General features: G+C 46.3%; 7 non-coding genes across 7 annotated transcripts; 4 read left to right on the top strand and 3 right to left on the bottom strand.

Moving 5' to 3' along the window:
- Window positions 1–9,509: 9,509 nt before the first annotated feature.
- Window positions 9,510–9,583, bottom strand: trnat-agu (transfer RNA threonine (anticodon AGU)). Its single transcript has one exon. It is a non-coding gene; the product is annotated as a tRNA-Thr (tRNA).
- Window positions 9,584–10,757: 1,174 nt separating this feature from the next.
- trnag-ucc (transfer RNA glycine (anticodon UCC)) lies at window positions 10,758–10,829 on the bottom strand. The gene has a single exon. It is a non-coding gene; the product is annotated as a tRNA-Gly (tRNA).
- Window positions 10,830–12,917: 2,088 nt separating this feature from the next.
- LOC138227150 (U4 spliceosomal RNA) lies at window positions 12,918–13,059 on the top strand. Its single transcript, XR_011184852.1, has one exon. It is a non-coding gene; the product is annotated as a U4 spliceosomal RNA (small nuclear RNA).
- Window positions 13,060–17,274: 4,215 nt separating this feature from the next.
- Window positions 17,275–17,356, top strand: trnal-caa (transfer RNA leucine (anticodon CAA)). Its single transcript has one exon. It is a non-coding gene; the product is annotated as a tRNA-Leu (tRNA).
- Window positions 17,357–18,013: 657 nt separating this feature from the next.
- On the bottom strand, window positions 18,014–18,085 carry trnah-gug (transfer RNA histidin (anticodon GUG)). Its single transcript has one exon. It is a non-coding gene; the product is annotated as a tRNA-His (tRNA).
- Window positions 18,086–18,286: 201 nt separating this feature from the next.
- On the top strand, window positions 18,287–18,358 carry trnae-uuc (transfer RNA glutamic acid (anticodon UUC)). Its single transcript has one exon. It is a non-coding gene; the product is annotated as a tRNA-Glu (tRNA).
- Window positions 18,359–18,808: 450 nt separating this feature from the next.
- Window positions 18,809–18,881, top strand: trnav-cac (transfer RNA valine (anticodon CAC)). Its single transcript has one exon. It is a non-coding gene; the product is annotated as a tRNA-Val (tRNA).
- The last annotated feature ends 2,527 nt before the right edge of the window (window positions 18,882–21,408 follow it).

The following is a 21,408-nucleotide window of genomic DNA, read 5'->3' as shown; positions in this document are numbered from 1 at the left end:
TGGTTGTCCGGGCTGAGTCTCAGGATGGTCAGGAGGCGCGCTGCGAGAATGTCCTGCCCTTGGGAGCCTTCTGCTCCTGGGCCGTCCTGCCCTGGAATTCTCCTTTGAATTCCCTTTAGAATTGTCCACAGAATCCTCTGAATCCTCCCTTCTGAATCTTACTGAATCTCACAGGCTCTCTGTGTTGCCTGTTTTTACCTGGAGGAACTTCAGCTCATTGATTGGCTGAAAGTTCCATGGGCATCAGAGTCCCACGTGGGTTACTCGGCCCTACCAGTCCCTGATTGATTGATCAAGGTGAGATATGAGTCACTTAGTCCTGACACTTAGTAATGCAGTCCAGATGTCCAACTGGCACTCCCTAGACAGATAGGCGCCAATGGATGACCATTGATCATGATAGCCAGGCTTAGCTAAGTGCATCCCCCTTTGGGAGCTGTCCTAGGACCTTAAATCACCCTGCAGAACAGTTTCTCTGTGGCTGCACCACAGAGATGAACAGAGAAATGGGGCCTCATTTGGGAAGGCTCAGAACACTTAATTCTGCCTTATTAATAAGCCTCGCCGCTACATATCCCCCCTTTTTGAAGGTCATGAGGTCCTGAGGCGTTGTTGCCTTCAAAACAAAACAGAGTTAAGTGATGTCCCTTGCCATTAGAACATTAATCTTAAATGTCCACATTACTCCTCGAGAATTCATACCGGAACCAGCGTTGGATACAAACAGGATGAATAACATCTGGAGTATGTATAAACACGGTAGGAGACATTATCTAAGTCTAGGAATTACACATCAGGAAGTTCACTGTCAATATCTGATACCTCTGTAGTACATATTTGGGAAGAAATCACTTCCTTTCTTTTGACATGCTACCTTTGACTCATTCATGCTACCCAGATTACATTTTGATGCAAGAGTACAGCATTCAGAGTACACTGTCAGTCATGATCCAGCTTCCCAGCAGCAGTGTTACAATAACAACAGTTCCTGTTCCCAGCCCCGCGATAAACCACAACACCTGTGTTGGGTATCTGCTTGGGTGGTTTGGAGGTTTGTTCCATTAAAGCAAACTAACTACCTGTACCTCTTCAGGGCTTACTGTTTCTTGGATTTCTATCCAATTCAATAGTGTGGCACCTGAAGGCATCCATGACCTCAAGTTTGGTCTTATGTTGTCTGGTTCCAGACCGTACAGTGTTAAGTTACCATGCTGTACTATGGCCTCCTCGGGAACTTGCAGGAAAACTGTTTGATTAGGTAGCTGCATTGTGGTAGCTGTATCATGCCTGTCACAAGTCATAGTGTCAGTTAAATGTGGTGTGCTGACCAGCCATTTACTTCCTACCTGCTCTTCATGGGGTTCATTAACCTCCCTCTGCTCGTTAGTAGCTTTACACCCTTCATTGGTGAATCGTTTAGACACAGCCAATGGATAGCTTTGGTAGCCATACCCATCTCAAGATTTGGAACCAAATTCAATCTTGGATTGCCTTCTGGGTGAGCTATGAGCGATGGGGTTAATGTCACATACTCCTCTACTGAGAAGAGTGGAATCAAGTGGGTTGGGAATCGTGCCGTGGTTAGACTAGCTACAGTGGCACTAAGCTCCCTTAATAGGTCTTGTGTCAACATTCTGGCCTGTTGCACACAAGCATAAACCCACTGTATAACACCAACAATCATGTCCACTGGTTGGGGAATAAGGTTTAACCCTGTTGCATAGGAAATTGCCTGTAGGGTTTTCCCTAAGCTTTCCAACTTTTGCTGCTGTCGATACAGTCTGTCACTACCCTCCGGCATCTCTGACCCCTGCCTTCTTGGGGCAGTCAGGGTGAGAGTGCCAGTAGCACACAAACCTACCAGAAAAAAGCAAACGTGCAACAGTGGCGGCAGCAATCAGTCCTCCCAAAAGTCTTTTCGGGTGGCTGATCCCAGTCATCTCCTTCTGAGTGACTGTCGCCTTTCTAAGCTGGCGCAGCGTGTACATGGTGTCTTTCACAGTATGCCCTGTGGCATCTTGGGCACCAACATCCTGGAAATATGGGGAGATCTGACGCAGCTGCTGATGCTGCTCCTCCTTTTCCAGGGCATCTGCTTTTTCGATTTGTTCATGCCTGTGCTCTAGGAACCCTGCAGGGGGTGGTGCAGCGGTAGAGCATGCCTGACCCTCGGCTGAGTGGTCATCTGGAGCACCTGAGTGATCTGGGATTGTTACCCCATTCTCACTGTTCAGGTCCACCCTGCACACTTCCTGATTGAGGAATCCCTCTATCGGCATGTTTACAATCGTTCGCTGGGCGTGGGTGTAGGACACCTGCTCGCTCCCCCCTTCCCTTGCTAGGGGTTCAGGGAGCTGCCCCAGCACTGGGATAGCTAGTTCACTGTCTTTGAACTTACTATCACTCACCAGGCCCATGTCAGTGCAGGCGGGGATTCTGACACCCCTCTTTGCGATGTCCTGCACTGGCAGGCGGGTGACTTGACCATCCAGCTCCAGTCTGGCTGAACCACTGTTGGTCAGACTCAGACTGACAGACTGAGCTGGTGGCTGTAAGAAAACCGGCTCGGCTTTCATTCCCTGTCCCTTCTGGGGGACTGGGTGTGTTGGCAACCCTGCCGTTGAGGCAGGAACAATCAGGTCAGTCTCACTCACTACCTGGTAGTTGTGAGAAATAATGTTACCTGACTGCAGGTTCCCTGGGTCAGAGCAGAGGGAATCGGCATCTGGGATCAGGTGTGTCCACAGCGCAGTAGTCTCAGCGTCCAGCTGGACCTCCTGTCTAACCTGTGAATGTTGCACCAGGGGCACCTGGCGGTGGCCCTGTGACAGCTGCTCAAGCAGATCCTTACTAATAGAGGACCTCTCAGGGCTAAGGGTGAGGGCTACATCACCAACCTGCTCTCCTGCCATCTGGATCCCTTCCACCACTGCAGGGTGGTGTTCCTGACCCCTCTTGGGTGCCAGGGTGCACAGGGAAAGCTCCTTTTCATCGCCAGGTGGGGAGATCTGCTCCTCTTTAGGGATGTAAAAGGTGTGTGCTTTACCTGGTGGATCAGGCGGCTGCTTGGAGCACCGCTCCTGTGGCATGGAGGCTGTTGGGACCTTGGCCGGGACACGACTTCCCTGTATATCCGGGGAACAAGGAAATATTTTTATTTCTTGTCCAGAGGGAACAGAAGGAATCTCCACATAGGCTTCTGTGTTCGGTGGGCACTGTGTGAGCACAGTCTGCCTCTTGGCCCCCCTTTCCTTCTGTACAGAAGGCTTAGGAGCCTTGACCTGTTTCCACACTTTGCCTTTCTGGTGATCCACCAAAGGTTCCTCTCTGAGTCGCATGCCCTTTTCTTTTTCAACCCGTTTGAGCTTGCCGTGTGACATCAAACACCTTTCAACCTCAGTGTCAATCAGTGTCTCACAGTGTAAGACATCTCCCATGGCAGCCTTGAGGTAAAAGCTTCTTGCTTTTCCTCTGTGTTTTACTGCCTGCTCTGTGACTTCAGGGGTGGAGTCAGCACTCACTTGGGAGTGGCTGAATTCATCCAGGCAGGAACCCTTCTGCTCAATCAGATAGACTGAGGGAGGGAGAGGGGGCGGGTCTCCGCCTCCTCATGGAGAGTATCAGCTCATTCACGCTTCCGGCAGCCTTGGGGAGCGGTTGTCCCTGTCCTAATAAAGCTTGTTCAAGCCTGGCCAGGCGGGTGGCTACTGAATCCTTTTGTTCAGCTTTATCTAGCCCTTTCCCTCCCCCGGTGTTCTCATGGCACTTAGGACGCTGGGTGTGGTCCTGTGTGCATGCTTTGGAACGGGGCTTAGCCAGCTCAGGAGCCTGTGCTCCTTCGAGCAGGGGGGAATTAACCCTGCTGGCTCTGACGGCAAACACAGTCACTTTAACAGCTTTTTGCTCAGAGCGACTTTGGACATCATACTCCCAGGCTTTCTGCACGAATCTCTTAATATCAGTCATTTTCATGGTCTGTGCATCTGTATGCATTAAGATCATCTTTCTGACTGACGGGTGGAGATTCGCAATGAATAAACCCTTGAAATGTGTGTTCTCTTCGCAACCCTCATCATTTCGCCCTGCAAAATAAGTTCGTCTAAGTCTCTCGTAATATTCGCGAGGGGACTCTGCTCTCTTGTGCTTAATGTTAAGAGCGGCGGCTATCGCAGCAGTCGGGTCAATAAACGCACTGTATTCTTCGATAAGTGCTTGACAAAGCTGCTCAAAATCATTACAGACTTCTTTCATCTGCCTAGCCATCCACTCATGTACAGCTCTGCTGGTAGTTTTCCTGACCAGAAACACTTTCTCCTGTTCTGTGGCGTTTGGCAGATACTGCAGGGTATACCTGAGGTCCTGAATATAACTCTCGATATTATTCTTTGACACTGCGGGGTCAAATCTCTCTATGTCCTTCGCTAGCTCTCTCAGAGAATGGAGATTTATCCTTCTAGCTTCTCCGCTGACGGAGATATGGAAGAGATCGTGGTCAGACCTGTCGCTGCTAGAGAGAGTGCTTAATAGCGACTCGAATTCAGACCTTTTAGCAACCATCCTTAAACTTAAAGAGTATTACTTTTAAGTACGAAATCACAGTTTTACCACAGAAAACCACAAGATCAAGTATGCAATCAACCCGGTAGATCGCAAAAGATCACAAAACAATCAAGCACTGCTTAAAGAGCAAGGGGAACTTTTTTTTCTTTCGGCTTTCAGCACACCGTATTGTTGTGTATGAAACCCGCGGCGTTTTATATTGAATTATTCCGCTTGGTTGACTCATTTCAGTCTTGCCACGCCCACCCAGGGACGCCAAATAATGTAAGAAAACCGGCTCAGGGACGCCAAATATGTAATGTTGCCATAGCAAAATTAAATGTAGTGGCTCTCTGAAGGCACCAGTTCTGTAGGGTTTGGGCATTTACTGAGACAATTATTAATTGTAGCAGTAAATCACAAAGTTGATTCTTTTGATGGCTTTAGAATCAAACCATGCGACATAACTCAAACAACGCGCACACACAGGTACTAATACACGAGGATACATTTATTAATACATAAAATATGCATGTAAACCTAACAGATCTTATCAAGAGGGTTATCAGAATACAAAAGATATATATTCAGTCAGTTACGAAGTGTTACACATATCAAGAGGACATACGTTCAGTATATCATTCATTAAGACCGTTTCGTTAATGAACTTGGTTATAACTTCTACATTAGATACTCAAACAAGTACATAACTCTTAGGAATTAAATTGATATCAACTGGTTGGGATAACAATTGAATTCTCGAGCTGTAATGCATTGAAGTTGAATACTCATCCAATCTTTGGGGATTCAGATCTTCCTGCGGGTACAAAGAAACAGTTGCAGGCTGTTGCTGTCCAATCCGCGCTCTCTGGCTCCGTGCCAGGCTGTGCTGTGCGGCTTGCGACGCTGCGCTGCTGATGCTCACTGACCGGCTAGTTAGTGTTGGCTTTAACTAGCAAAGTTTGTGCACAGGAGAAAAGATGACTGTGGGTCCGAGCAAGTCAGGAAGAGGACCGGTTCGTTTCTGATGAAGAGCTAGTTCTGAATAGTGATTCAGCTGTCCACAGTTCCGACCTGTTCACGAGGCCTGCTGCTGGTGCTAACCTCGGGTGGATCCTCTGGTTATTCTCTGGCAACCTCCGCTCTAGACTCTTAGAACAAAGGAAAGTTCTGGCACTCGGACACACTGGCCGTTCCGTGGTTGTCCGGGCTGAGTCTCAGGATGGTCAGGAGGCGCGCTGCGAGAATGTCCTGCCCTTGGGAGCCTTCTGCTCCTGGGCCGTCCTGCCCTGGAATTCTCCTTTGAATTCCCTTTAGAATTGTCCACAGAATCCTCTGAATCCTCCCTTCTGAATCTTACTGAATCTCACAGGCTCTCTGTGTTGCCTGTTTTTACCTGGAGGAACTTCAGCTCATTGATTGGCTGAAAGTTCCATGGGCATCAGAGTCCCACGTGGGTTACTCGGCCCTACAAGTCCCTGATTGATTGATCAAGGTGAGATATGAGTCACTTAGTCCTGACACTTAGTAATGCAGTCCAGATGTCCAACTGGCACTCCCTAGACAGATAGGCGCCAATGGATGACCATTGATCATGATAGCCAGGCTTATCTAAGTGCATCCCCCTTTGGGAGCTGTCCTAGGACCTTAAATCACCCTGCATGAATAGTCTCTCTGTGGCTGCACCACAGAGATGAACAGAGAAATGGGGCCTCATTTGGAAAGGCTCAGAACACTTAATTCTGCCTTATTAATAAGCCTCGCCGCTACACACATATATTAATGTAATAAATGATTGCTTATGCTTTATAAATAAATCTAATTAAAATAAAAGCTTAAGTTTTGTATTTATCTTGTACCATAGAACATGATTTTCTTTGTATTTCAAGCCCACAAAGTGTCCAAATGTTCTATGATCATTTCTTTCATCATTAGGGACTAAATATACCAAACGTATGATGCTAAAATCCTGAAAAAAGGATAGGCTCCATTTCGTCAGTAGATTGGAGTCCAAAACTGATTTGGGTCAATATACATTACCTTTGAAGATAAGGTACAGTCTACTGTAGGGAACCATCAACTTAGAAAGCATTGGCCTTCCCTGGGGGTCAGGTAGGTGCAAAAGATAAACCTTTATCCTATCTTTATCTTAAGATAAGTGTCCAAGCAGTATTTTTCCAAGTTTCACCAAGCTCATCATGTTGCCATAGTAGACAAAGTTCTATAAAATGTTAAATAACTTTAGAAAAAAGCATCTTGGTCTTTCAGTACTGTACAAGGTGAATTAAACTGTCCCTGGTAATAAAAAGTAATTAGAAGCATCCCAGAAACATCCCAGCATCCCAGAAACATTCTAGAAACATTCTATCTCTAGAAACATTAGCTGTTTTATATCATGTAATTTAGTGTGATGTTGTCAGAATTCAAGGACATTATCACACACAGAAATTGGTTCAGTTAAATCTAAAAAACACAGCTAAACATGGGTTTAAATGTAAAATAGAAGTCTTACCTCTTACGTCAAAAGATTTAATTCAAGAAGCGATGTAATAAATGATTGCTTATGCTTTATAAACAAATCTAATTAAAATAAAAGCTTAAGTTTTGTATTTATCTTGTACCATATAACATGGTTTTCTTTGTATTTCAATCCCACAAAGTGTCCAAATGACGCACTACATGATATAAGGAAGATTATCACATGCATATCGGTATTATCTTTCTTACGAAAATGCATTCCTTTCATTACCTTTTACTTTTTAAAATGAACTCAAATTGTGTATAATGTAATAATTTAAGTAGAATAGATTCTAACAATATAATGATCCAGTGTGTTGCACTACTTCACTGCTTCACTGCTCTATGCCGTCTGGAAATAAATCCTCAGACTGCTCACTGCCCTGGGCTTGTACCAATAAATTACAGGAGCACGTCTATATATCACTGCGTTGAAGCAGAAGACACACAATCACTGCAAACACATCCTAAATACAGTGTTCCAACACCTTTGACCTCATCCAGAACGTATCATTTATTGAAAGGGATTGCTGTCAGAATGCACATCTGAATCCCAAACAGAATCTCTAGTAAAATACGATCATTTGTGAAACAGGCAAATGACTGTCTCAGGGGCCCATTCCTCATTGTCAGACATATGTATGCAATGCTTTCACCGTGCATTGAGCAATAGGGATTAAAAACACCGCAGGTAAGGTTAGATGTCATGTTCTATGATCATTTCTTTCAGCATTAGGAACTAAATATACTAAACGTATGATACTAAAATGTTATTTTCACATATATTAATGTAATAAATGATTGCTTATGCTTTATAAATAAATCTAATTAAAATAAAAGCTTAAGTTTTGTATTTATCTTGTACCATAGAACAAGATTTTCTTTGTATTTCAAGCCCACAAAGTGTCCTTTGATCTCTATTCTGTGGTAATCCACAATGACCCCGTTCTTCAGGTGATTCATCATGTCCTCCCTCGTCTGTTGAGAGGCCATCCCGATCTCTTCTGCCGTGGCATGCTTCATACACGCTCTCTTGAAGTGAGCAGGAAGCTGATCAAAAGTATTCAGGCACATCTTGCACACCAGGGGAATCCTCGCGGGTTTCCTTTGAAAATAAATAATACCATCTGTGTATAGAAACAAGCTAAGACTGATTTCTTAAATTATCCTTAAAATTCTCTCTCATAGTTTGAGCATAATGATTTTATTGCATTTATATAAGAATTGCTCATTGCTCCAAAATAAATAATGGTTTCATAAAAAAGTGAACACTTACTTGGTCTCAGTCACAGACTTTCCAATAGAAGCCATTGTGGAGTTCAGCAACTGCAGGTCCTAGAAGTGGGGAAGGAATTTTAAAAGAGAAATTGAATTACAATACAGAAGGAATGGCTGAGGGTTCACTGAAATATATAAATATACAAATTCCAAAGACTGAGTCCATATAGAAACAACTACTTTTCATTTTCAGTATAAGAAAAAAAAACATTATCTTCCAAAGCATCATAAAATTGTCCCTTCTTCCAGACTCTACTTCTCTCTTGTAGTAGTACAGCAGACCTTTCCAGGTGAGCAGATCACAGAGTCCGAAATAAGCTTCCTCCATCAAACAAAGTACCTGAACATGACTCTGTCTTCATAAAAGCGCCCCTGTAATAAAGAGATTTAATCCAAAATCAAGAGGGCAGTTGCCTACTGAAATACAAGAAGTCATCAATTTTAACCTAGCAACACATTAAAGGCTGCATCTATACAAGTGCGATTCTAGAAATGCTCACCAGATTACGTTTTAAGAAGGAACTGCACCTCAGGTTCCGCTGAGATCTTAACTCGGATGGCAGGATTCAGAGTCCGGAGTGCGGACTGATGGCGAACGGAGGGTCCACATACTGTGGATCCCTCAGTGATCTTCCGCGTATTCAAACCGCCAGCGTGTGACTCCCCTGTCCCTGTGACCTCATTGGTCTGCTCTCTCCTCTGTGCAGCCGAGCCCGACTCACGGTAAAGTGAAAAAAAAGATGCCCTCAACGTGAGATTTACTCTGGAGCGAGGATAGATGTTACCTTTTTATCATTGAACAGGATGTATGTGATGTGGCGACTAGGTTCAATTTTGTATCCTCTTTAAAAGATTAAGGACTGGGGTGAGTGTGATTTACCACCCTTTCAGCTAAGAACCCGACTTGCGCATCGTTTAAGCTGCATTGACTCGGTCGTTTAACCCTTCTCCATTAGCAGGGTTAAGGTTAAAGAAAAAAACATTGCTGACTTCTTTTTTTTTTGCCAGCCGCTAGCGCTGATTAGCAAGGCTTGTATTTCATGTTTTGCAAGTTGCATCCATTTTAAGAAAAACAAGTCGCGTTAAAGACAGGAAATGACAATTGCATTTAATTAAGTCTAGCCGTAGGCGGTTGTCTGTAAGGACCAGTTCTGTTCGAGAAGACACAACAAAGAAGGCACCGCTGGGATTCGAACCCAGGATCTTCTGTTTACTAGGCAGGCGCTTTAACCAACTAAGCCACGGCGCCCCAGGAGTGCTGTCCTTTTGCAGCCACTTGGACACACCACTCAGACACATCTGCATTCGGTGTGTGCTCCGCCTGCTTGCTGAGCAAGTTGCCACCTTTACATACAATAGCAACATCGACACCAAGAGAAAGGATGACAAATGGCTCTTATCTGGAACTTTTCATGTCCAAGGAGCTCAATATGCTTTCTGTGTACAACAGGGCCACTGAACTCCACACTGGCCACTGAACCACAGCAGTGGCTTGCTGGCTTGACATCTCCCAAGGAAAATGTTGAAATCACATGTGGAACAGGAAAATGACCCTCGAGTACGAGGGAAAAAAAAGAAAAAGATCATCTGGAGCGTGCCAACCCATGTCCGGACAGCCCAGTTTCGTCGACAAGGTGGCTGAGTGGTTAAGGTGATGGACTGCTAATTCATTGTGCTCTGCAGTCATGGGTTCAAATCTCATTCTCGTCGCTCTCCATGTCTGACACATGTGCCTGTTTGACGTCGGCCCTCCTGTTGCTTGCTCCGGTGCTAGAGCTGTACATTTTCTAGCGGTGGCTGAACATGGTATAGTAGGCCAACGTCGGTATCGAGCAGTGACAGTAACAGTACTTACTGCACCCCATAAGAAATCGTTTGTCCCTGTTCAAAAGAGATTGTGCGATGTCCTGCGGCGTTCGTAAAGCAAACCTTTGACAGTTTGAAAAGAGGAATTTATTCTGCTTCCTGTGCGTGCAGTAGTTACAAAGTTGAACGTCTTTACACGATCTGCTGCAGTTTTCAGTGGGCGGGCTTTGTCAGATGGCTTGAAAAAACGCACTGTGTTTCGGCTGAACTCCACACTCATGAGCAGTGTCCTGCATGTTTTCTGTGTATAGCTGTCTTTTAACGCATACAGAATTCATTTGAAATCATTGATTTCTCCAATTAACAAGGGTCCCTTTTTGAACCTGCGAGAAGCATTCTTTCAATGTAACAGATTTACTCCGGGGAAAGCCAGCATGACATTGAGAGTAGCTCAAGCTTTCAGCACCCATATCGGACTGCGTGTATGCAGACACCACTCAGAATCCCCTGTAAGATTCTCCCTCAATTCCGTTTTTCAGTGCTTTAGCTCTTTCAAAAGGCTTCGCTTTGCTAGTCACAATCCAAGGCTCATGATAGCATTTGAAAACATTCACCACTGCGTTGGCCGGGAATCGAACCCGGGTCAACTGCTTGGAAGGCAGCTATGCTCACCACTATACCACCAACGCATGCCCACAGGAAGTCTGCAGGACACCACCAGAGAATGCTTTTTTTAAAAAATTTTTTATTAAACAGAATTTACAAATACAAATACAACAAGAGGATCAGAGTCATGTACAAGAGAAAAAAAATGCAGCAGAAAAAAGCATTTAACTACCAGAGGTAATTAAGTAATTATGTGATCAAATTGTATATTTTACACGTATCATATCTTGCTTTAATATTTCTCAATTATTTATAAACTTTAGTTTCAACATGCATGCGTTTCCTGTAAAAAATAAAACTCAGCACACAGTTTTTCTTTTAACAACATTTCGAGTACCTCTGGCATTCATGAAAAAGACATACACAAAAGCAAATAACTAACTCTAAGACTGTCTAAACTATTGAGTTTTTCAAAGAACCAGAACTATAACAGTCCTTAACACTTAACTACACCATTCCAAACTAACACTAAAGAAACACTAGTATATACTGGTATAACAAATAAAACCAAACATAATCATTAACTGAGCAGTCACTGGGAGCAAATCTCCTTCCCGTCCACAAAGGCCCTCGCTCCCACAAAGTAGGCTCTCCTCCCCTCTCTTCTGGCAGCTTCAACCTGGGGCCACAGCTGGTTCCTGGTACTCCTGTCCGCAGCAGACAGGTCCTCTGCAAACCTCAGTTTGTTCCCATTCAAATACTCATTCCCCCTCGCCGCTCGCCACAGCATGTCCCTCGCCGTCCTCTTGGTGAACTGTATTATAATCGATCTGGGGAGCACTTGCCCAGACATGTTCGCTCTCCCGAGCTTGTGAACAAAGTCAATGGCCGATATTACGTCCTCCTGGTCCGGCAGGGTCCTTTTACAGATACCCTTCACTGTTGCAACAAGGTCCTTATCACGTTCCTCTTTAACTCCAAATAATTTTAAGACTTTCGATTGCGACTGTATTAGATCAAGTCATTTCCTTCAGCTCACCCATGCTCTGTGCCATCATGTTGAAGATGTTGGTCTGGAGCTCCTCCAGCGTCAGGTTGCCCCTTCCTCTCTTGGCTGCCGGGGTTTTCACAGGTGTGCTGGGCAGGGACTCCGGCTCTTCCTCTGGCAGCTGAGTCTCACTTGGGCTGCGAGCGCTCGCGTACGAGCGCATCTCCAGCACTCTTTCCACGTCCCCTCCAGCTGCTTCACTTTTCCCTTTAGTTGCCATCAATTTTCTTGTAGTGCTATACATATACGATTGAGGTATCTTAGAGTTCTCCTTCGAAGACCCAGCACTCTCTTTTCTTTTCCCAGTGTTACTCATATCGAAATTCTTAAACCTAAAAAAAATAGTTTTTTTTTCTTTCAATTATAACTGAAGTTTAAACAAGTAGTGTTAAGTCCTTATTTTTCTGTAGTCAAAAAAAGCAAAAATTAACATTCAGGTCATGAAAAACTCAAAAAAAATCCTCAACCACTAAACTTTACCTCCCACCTGAGCGCCATCTTGAACGCCCCTACCACCAGAGAATGCTCAAGATTTCGGAAGCTGTCTCCGGGACGTGCTGATTCCACACATCCTGAATAAATCATGATATTGTTAGTTGCTGTAGCTAGACGTTCAAATGAGTTTCATGGCCAGATGGACTGTTTCCTCCAGCGGTATAGTATTGCAGTGAGACAGCACGATGCCTGCAAGACTATGTCACGCTAAACGCCACAGATTGTGTTTGTCCGTTCGTGTCAGTCATCCTGCAGCCACGGGAAGTGGGACACAAACATGCCGCAATGCTTTCAAGACGTTAGGATTTGTTTGTGCAACATCCGAGAAGAGTACTTGTGGCTTGAATGTGAACTGTACGTGCCCACCCCCTTTCCTCTGTAGTGCATGAGTTCCTCCCGGCATGCCCTTCGTCATTGTTCTGTCATCTTGTATTTAAAGGGTTGTATTTCTGCTGCTGAAAAGAATCAACGGGTTTCTTTGTTCCCAACGGAGCCCTTGTCTGTCATGAAATTCTTCAAAACCTCAAGCTAGAAGAAGACGACAAATATGAAGCGTTACAGCAACGACATGCCATGAGACGATTGATAACGATTTCCATAGGATCCCCGCGGTTGCCTGGCAACCGTCAGCTTTGCGCAGTGGCAGTATCGTAGCCTGTGAGGTTTAGCCGAGGCGGGATTATTGCTAGTTGAAAACTTTTCCCAATACCCCGCTTCCGCCGGTTTGCAATACAATCAGCGAAAGCTATTTTTGACAGTCTCGTTAGAGACTGAGCAAGGTGTTTAAAGACAGATTTGGTCATGGTGACATCATGGTAGAAAGAAGCGAGCTTGTTCCCAGTGGGCATTGATTCGTCGAATATACGTATATTTACGGCGAAATTACGGCTATACGTATATATACGTCGCCTCGACGTATAATCAACGTCGAATTGCAACCGTAAAATTGACGACATTAACAAACGCATATATAACGTCGAAAACACATCTAACACAGTGCCTGAGGCTTTTTACTGTATGTATCGTGTGTGCCGCAACTAGGAGTATACGGCACTCTGCACAGTGTACGAAGTAAATTATTTTCGCAGCAATTAATTTACATGTGTATAATAAATATAGTAAATATAATAAATTAATTACTGCGAAAATAATTTACTTCGTACACTGTGTAGATTAGAGAATCTAAGAGCCGCTTTAGCAAGTGTACATTCAGTGTTTCCAAAACTGATCCAGGTTTACGCCGCTAGACTCTTAGACGTTTTTTCTAAAGAAGATGCTGATCTAACCTCTGCATTTCGTTTCCTGATAATGCTATTTCATGGTGCACTGGCGAAGACCCACCGGGATAAATGACTAAACATGTGCATGGTGCAGTCCAGAGAATATTGGATGAACTTTCTCCAAACATCGGGGCGAATGATTTTGTACAGCTGCGTTTGACTGCGGGTGGTTTTAACAAACCCTTGTTCTCACGCAGGAGACAACCCGGAGAATTAAATGCTGCTGATTTTTTAAGCCACATCTCAGACCTCTTACAGAGCCACACAGAAATTCTCACCGATGACAGCCTCCGATTAGTGGTGACGATAGTTAGGAATATGCAGGGGGGTGCCCGTCGAAGATTTAAATCCGTTCTGGGTAATTGCTCAGAAAAAAGCGCACCTTATCGACTTACATTACACGGGCGGTAATCTGTGTTTCACCGGGAGTGTGTACGGTTTGTTGAATGAAGGTTGTACCAATGGGGAAATGTTACAGGGCGCTAAACGAATGCACAAAGAGTTGGGTTTTTCAGAGAATCAGAAAATTAGTTTGTCAGACATTACCGCTTTTGAAAAACATTTAAAGGTGGTCATTAAAATTTTGTACCACGACCAGGGTGATTGGAAATATTTTACAACGGGGCCCACACCACCTAATTCTAAAATACTTTTTGTTCTACTGCATGAAGAGCATTTTTATGGGGTTTTAAATATTAAAGCTTTTGTGGGGGCGGCATATTTTTGCACTAACTACCATGCGGCGTATAGCCACAAGAACGCACACGCCTGTGTTAAAGCTTGTAAAACCTGTTTAGATCCCCAGTGTTGCGAAATTGATGCAGAAATTCAGAATTGCCCGGCCTGTAAGGTCTTTTGTCGTAGCTCTCAATGTTTGGCGAGACACTTTCGGAATGCAGCGACGGGTGTTAGTAAGTGTGAGCGCAGGGTCTTTTGTGAGAAATGTGAGGTTTATAACCTCTCTAGTCACAAATGTAAAGAGAAACTGTGCTCGCATTGTAACAACGTGATCGACACCCCTGACACACATTTGTGCTACATACTGCCTTTGGACAACCCCAAAATTTCAAACAAGTACATTTTTTTCGACTTTGAATGCATGCAAGAAACGGGGACACACATACCAAATTACATCCATGCCCTTCATATTAACAATAAACGAAGCTGGGAATTTTATGGTGAAACTTGTCTAAAGGATTTTGTGTGTAAATTTATCGATAGACGTTTCAAAATCCATACATTCATATCGCACAATGGCAAGGGATATGACAATTACCTAGTAATCAGACAGTTGTAAGATGAAAAGATGGACGTTGAACTAATTAATCAGGGTGGTAAGATAATGTGTATGACCGTAAAAGCTCTGAACATCAGATTTATCGATTCTTTAAACTTTCTACCTATGAAATTAAGCAAACTGTCGGCCGCCATGGGGTTCCCCGGGGGTAAGGGTCATTTTCCACACTTGATGAACACTTCAGAAAACCAAAATTATGTCAGCCCGATGCCGCCGCCAGAACTTTACGGCGTTAACTACATGCTGCAGAGGGAGAAAGCCGAGTTTTTGGTTTGGTATGAAGAATGCAAGGGAAGTGTGTTTAACTTACAGAGAGAGTTGAAACGTTACTGCCAGTTGGATGTGGCAATTCTAAGAGAAGGCTGTGTCAGGTTTTGGGACGAGGTCATGAATATGACCAGACAGACACGCGTGACTGAGTCAGGGGCCGCCTGCGTTGTGTGCATCGACCCCTTTCAGTTTGTGACCATCGCTAGTGTCTGCATGGCCATGTTCAGACTTATGTTTTTACAGGAAGAGACGATAGCGTTGCTACCCCATGACAATTACCACCACCAGCAAAAACGATTTTCTACACCCAGCATCAGTGGCTTATGTACATCGAACACACAGAGCCCGTTAAAATCCAACACGCGTTAACCACGGCCGGTGAGTTCAAGGTTGGTCAAAGCTGAAAGCTCAAAGCTGAAATAAATGTATAAAATTTGGCTTGCATCATAGCAGTTGAGCAATAAAGTCTGTCCTAATTAAAGAGTACCTAAAGTTTGAAAGTACAACATAGAATAAGAATAGAGAAATGGCAAAACGATTTTGTGCCATCTTCCCCATTCACACTATTTTTATGTGCCATTTTTTGCTTATTCACGTACTATTTTAATCAAAATAATATTAAGAAAGATCTGTGTGTATTCAGATAGTATTATTATTGTTCATACTTACTCGTCAAAAGAGGATTGCTGAGATATTTGCGGATATACTTTTACGTTTGAAAAACGTGTCCAAAATGGTGACCAACGAATACTAGCAATGCATTGTGGTATATAACCGGAAAATATGCTGGGTTCGATATTTTCTCAACGTATGCGTTTATTAATGTTGTCGATATTATGGTTGAAATTTAACATTGATAATACATCGCGGCTATGTGCCCCCTGCTATGTGCTGATGTGCAATTTTAACGCATGCAGTTAGTAAGGATCGTACTGTTGTATGGTATTATATATAATGACATTATGGAATAGGATGGGGACAGGCCTGGCATCACGGGGGGAGGGAGGAGTGTCGCCCCTTCAGTTTTGGGCAAAAAGATTTACCTAACTTAATTTGCGCCCTAAAAAAATAGTTGTACTTGGTCAATGGTCAGACAACACTAAATGACACGAACAGTCACTCAGTCTGTTTGATGGGCAGGAGGGCTATCCGTCCAGGAACTGCACATATCAGTGTCGTTATTGAGTGTCAACATTACGATCCTGTTTGCTCAGGTGGACCGATTCCTTGCAGTAGTTTATCATTATACTTAAAATCTTTATATAACTAGGACTAGTTATAGCAGTCTGTGCTTTCTGTTGGTTTTACAACATTTTTTTTCTTAACGATTCAGAACGTCCATGTAGCTGCAAAAATGAACGCTTATGGTACTTTTCGCTCCAGGCAATACAAACCGTGAGAGTAACGAAAAATGTGAAACTGAACTTCATCGCAAATACCAGATTGCTAGTCGTTATCTTCTATCATGAAGCACTAATCAATGGCATAGCTGCGAGATTTCATTTGGGTAGCTGCACCGTACAGCTCCGTTTTAACCGAAATATCACCCCCCCCCCTCAGAATTTCAGACGCCCCCCTACAGATTTTTCCCCGGGCACCGCGCACTGATGGGGGACGGGGTGTCCAGGAAATGGTATCAACTTTTCTCAAGAAAATAAAAATAGAAACTCTATAGGCACTCAAACATTTTACTGTTTTTTTTTTTTCAGGCAGTAAATTACGTAAATTACTGCTTCGACACGTAATGGCATTATAATCAAGTGCAGGAGCTGAGGGCTCTTGTTTTGTTTCGTTTTCCATGGCGTTCGTAAGCGCGCAAATCAAAGGCAATTCCTGCGTCTAACACGAATGTAAATGCTTTTGAAAGTGCAGTGTGGTGCAGCTTGTAAAATCCTTGTCCACATTTGTGGTTTGTTGATGTTTTTCTGTCTGCCAAAGTTGCATTTTGACATCCAGACGGGGAGACTTTATCATTTGAACGTGAAGCCAGCCTTAAACCCTCTGAGGCGTGTCTGTCTGCCGGCACGTATTTTGTGAAAGGTTTTTTTTTTAACGGAGAGCGACTTTGAAAACGTTTCCTCAGCCACCTCGCACTCCGTGTTAGATTATAGGAAGAATGCGGCGGCGGAAAGCTCGCTGTAGTCGTGGCCGAGTGGTTAAGGCGATGGATTCAAAATCCGTTGGGGACTCCCCGCGCAGATTTGAATCCTGCCGACTACGGCATCTGCCGCATGTCGCCTTGTGCCTGCGCGGCAAAGGCGAAGTGCTGCTTCTCCTTTCCTGGTACTATAAGAACGCTAAATCGCTTGGCTCTGCTGTCATGGAAATAAATTCTTCAGATAACCACACATTTTGCGTTCGCACCTCTATTTCCGGTGCCTTCATGCACTCTTGTACCAAACGCACGTTCCTTCTGTATGCGGAGCCGATCATTTGCAATTGGGCTGTGCCGACAGATCAGGACGAGCTCTGTCGGCTCAAAAGCAGCGCAGGACCTGCAAGAACAACAGAAAGATTAGCATCCAGCGGGGGCTTCTTAGTGAGCCCAAGATCTCATCAAGAATCGGCTCCAGCAACAGGACTGGGCGCATTGTTCCATTCTCCGACCACTCTCGGTGTAAACAAGTCCCTCCTGGTCTCTGCTTGAATTGCACTTTCCTGCGTTTGCTTTGGTATAACTGGCTTCCCCTGCATGGGCGAATGTGAAGAAGATCCTTAGTAAGTCATTGAAGAAACCCGAGAAGAGGTCGGAGTGGTCTCTGTCGTTCATCAACGATCCAGTCAGGCAGTACTCCTCTGTAAAGCGCCGTTCGTTCACATCAATTGGCTTTTTTTTGCCTTCATTCGTGCAAGTAGTAAAAGCAGACGCCCCTATTCTGCCGTGACCCGGATTCGAACCGGGGTTGTTGCGGCCACAACGCAAAGTACTGACCACTATACGATCACGGCGAGTTACCGATACACACGTGGCAGGGCGGAAAAGGCTGTGCTCTCTTCGTGTGACATAATTCGGGAAAGTCCTGACGTTGCATTTCAACTGAGCCCCAGTATACATCGACCCTTCGACACTCTGAGTGACAACTCTCTTGCGTGTTTTCTCATATTTATGTAGTTTGCTTGCATGATGCCCGGAACAGCAGGGTTGTGCACTCCCATATGGTCTAGCGGTTAGGATTCCTGGTTTTCACCCAGGCGGCCCGGGTTCGACTCCTGGTATGGGAACGTGTCAATTTTGCCTCCTGCTTTCCAAAAGATCAGCACTGTGTACGAAGGAGCCGCATTAAAACTACTCAACGTGCAAAACGTGCGAGAGAGGGGGCGCTTGTTTCCAGCCGAAACTTCTCGCGTGTGAGACGAGCTGACCATCGCTGCAGGAGGTGGGAGGGTCACTCTGGTAGACAGGGCTGACCTTCGGCAATAGGATTTATACTCTCCAAGATGATATTTGCACTTTCTGGAGAGGCGATTTTCTCCACTTCAGTAGCCCGATTTCGTCGATTGCGTGGAGAGGGCTGTAGAATGTGGCGCCGTCTTTCCTGCTCCGTCCATGACAGGCGTGCTGGTCTCTGGAGAGAGAGCACGGTCCATCAGCGCACCCCAATAAAGGCACTGGAAGCAGCTGAATCGCATTGGCGAAGCTCAGCGCTGGGCCGCTGGGCACATCTGACCACAGTTTCCGTAGTGTAGTGGTTATCATGTTTGCCTCACACGCGAAAGGTCCCCGGATCGAAACCGGGCGGAAACAGACCAGACTTCTTCTGTCGCCACGCACAAAAGGGGATTGGGGATTCGCCTAGCGCTGTGATCGAACAGACCCACTCACCTCTTAGTGTGGCGGGATCTGCACAGTGCATGTCGCAGCGCATCCTGCTTTCACTTCAATGCGCGTCCTGATGTACCCCGGTCTCCCGCGTGACAGGTGGGGACAGGTGACAGGTCCTATACTAACGAGGAAGACATCGCTCTCTCCGACCCCCGGCATCGTGTCCCGACCCACCGTGCTGGAAGCCGACTCGTGCTGTGATTCCTTTACGGAGCAGAAATGACAACCGAGGAGCCGAGAGATCATTTCAGCATTTCGCGTCTGAACGGAAAACACAAACGACCAACTCGGAATGATTTGCCTTTGACGCTTATCAAAGCGTTCTTTGTGCATCGAACAGACCCACTCACCTCTTAGTGTGGCGGGATCTGCACAGTGCATGTCGCAGCGCTCCCTGCTTTCACTTCAATGTGCTTCCTGATGTCGAGTCGTGTGCCGTGCGGAGGCTCTGAAAGCGAGAGCAATGAAAAGGTGCACGACGCTGTGTTAGAAAACAGAGAAGTGAAAGGCAGTCCTTTCTCTAAGGAGGTAAAAGAAAAGCTACTCCCCGTCGGGGAATCGAACCCCGGTCTCCCGTATGACAGGCAGGGATACTTGCCACTATACTAACGAGGAAGACATCGCACGCTCCGACCCCCGGCATCGTGTCCCGACCCAGCGTGCTGGAAGGCGACGCGTGCTGTGATTCCTTTACGGAGCAGAAATGACAACCGAGGAGCCGAGAGATCATTTCAGCATTTCGCGTCTGAACGGAAAACACAAACGACCAACTCGGAATGACTTGCCTTTGACGCTTATATACCTCTTAGTGTGGCGGGATCTGCACAGTGCATGTCGCAGCGCTCCCTGCTTTCACTTCAATGTGCTTCCTGATGTCGAGTCGTGTGCCGTGCGGAGGCTCTGAAAGCGAGAGCAATGAAAAGGTGCACGACGCTGTGAAATAAACATTAATAAACGCATATATAACGTCGAAAACACATCTAACACTAGGAGTATACGGCACTCTGCACAGTGTACGAAGTAAATTATTTTCGCAGTAATTAATTATATTGTAGCGTTTGCAGGTTCTTGTTCAGAACTAAAGAACAGTGGAGACGCGATTAACCAAGCACTGACTTTATTTAACAACCACACCAAAACCGAACACAGGATCTACACACACATGAGGAGACTGACGAAAACGTACACACATTTAGGGTGGTAATTACCTAACAACACACTCTACTTTTACAGGACTACACAGGGCACTAGAATTACTAGGACATTATTTACACAGGTAGGGTCAGCCGCTGGTCATCGTGCTGACCCTCAGACTCTTCCCGGCTACCACTCCCAGCATGCCCAGCAGTACTACGAGCGCCTAGGGGCGCTTCCTCCTCACCACCAGGCGAGGGCGTTACACTGCCCCCACCTGAAGCGTCTGGCGTCTCGCCGACGTCGAACACCCCCCTCAGGCTGTACTCGTATTCGGCAAACTGCTGCGGAACCCTGCGCGATCGGCCGCTGCGCCGCGGTGACGGCTGGCGATCCACGGACGCCCCACTATCGGCCGGCTCCAGCCCCGGCTGGTCCTCTGGAGCCTCCCCACACGGCTCCTCCTCCCGGGCCCGGTAGGGGGCCAGGCGGTCTCGGTGCAGGACCACCACTCTCCCCTGTGTTCGCAACCGGACACGGTAGCAGACCTCGCCCACCACCCCGAGTACCTCAGCGGGCCCCTCCCACGACGGCGCCAGCTTAGGGCTGAGGCCTTTGCAGCGGCGCGGGTTGTACACCCAAACCGAGTCCCTGGGCTGGAAGGCAGGCCCCCTGCAGCGCAGGTCGTAGTACAGCTTCTGCCGGACCCCCGCCTGTGTCAGGTGGGTCCGTGCAAAGCTGTGCACCCGCTGCATCCGCTGCCGCAGGTCCCACTCGTAGTCCGGTCCAGCCGGCGGTGCCGACCCGTCTCCGGGCGGCGGGCCGAAGACCAGGTCCACCGGTGTTCGCATTTCCCGGCCCAGCATGAGCGAGGCCGGGGTGCACCCGGTGGATTCCTGGACCGCGGTCCGATACGCCCAGAGCGCAAGGGGGAGATGGCGGTCCCAGTCCCGTTGGTGCCGGGACACCAGGGTGGCCAGCTGGGTGGCGAGCGTCCGATTAAACCGCTCTACCAACCCGTCGCTCTGGGGATGCAGCGGGGTGGTCCGCGTCTTAGTAATCCCCAGGCGCTGGCACACTCTGGAGAAGACCTGGGACTCGGAAGTTACGCCCCTGGTCACTGTGTAACTCCTCCGGCACCCCCAGCCTGGGAAACATCCCCTCCAGCAGTGCATCGGCCACCGTGGGGGCACTCTGGTCCGGGAGGGCGTAGGCCTCCGGCCACTTCGTAAAGTAATCCATGGCCACCAAGACGTAGCGGTTCCCGGCCTCGGTGCGCGGAAACGGGCCCAAAACGTCCACTCCCACCCGCTCC

This window comes from Lepisosteus oculatus, unplaced genomic scaffold, assembly GCF_040954835.1.
Source record: "Lepisosteus oculatus isolate fLepOcu1 unplaced genomic scaffold, fLepOcu1.hap2 HAP2_SCAFFOLD_258, whole genome shotgun sequence".
NCBI lineage: Eukaryota > Metazoa > Chordata > Actinopteri > Semionotiformes > Lepisosteidae > Lepisosteus > Lepisosteus oculatus.
This window is presented reverse-complemented; position numbering and strand designations above follow the sequence as displayed.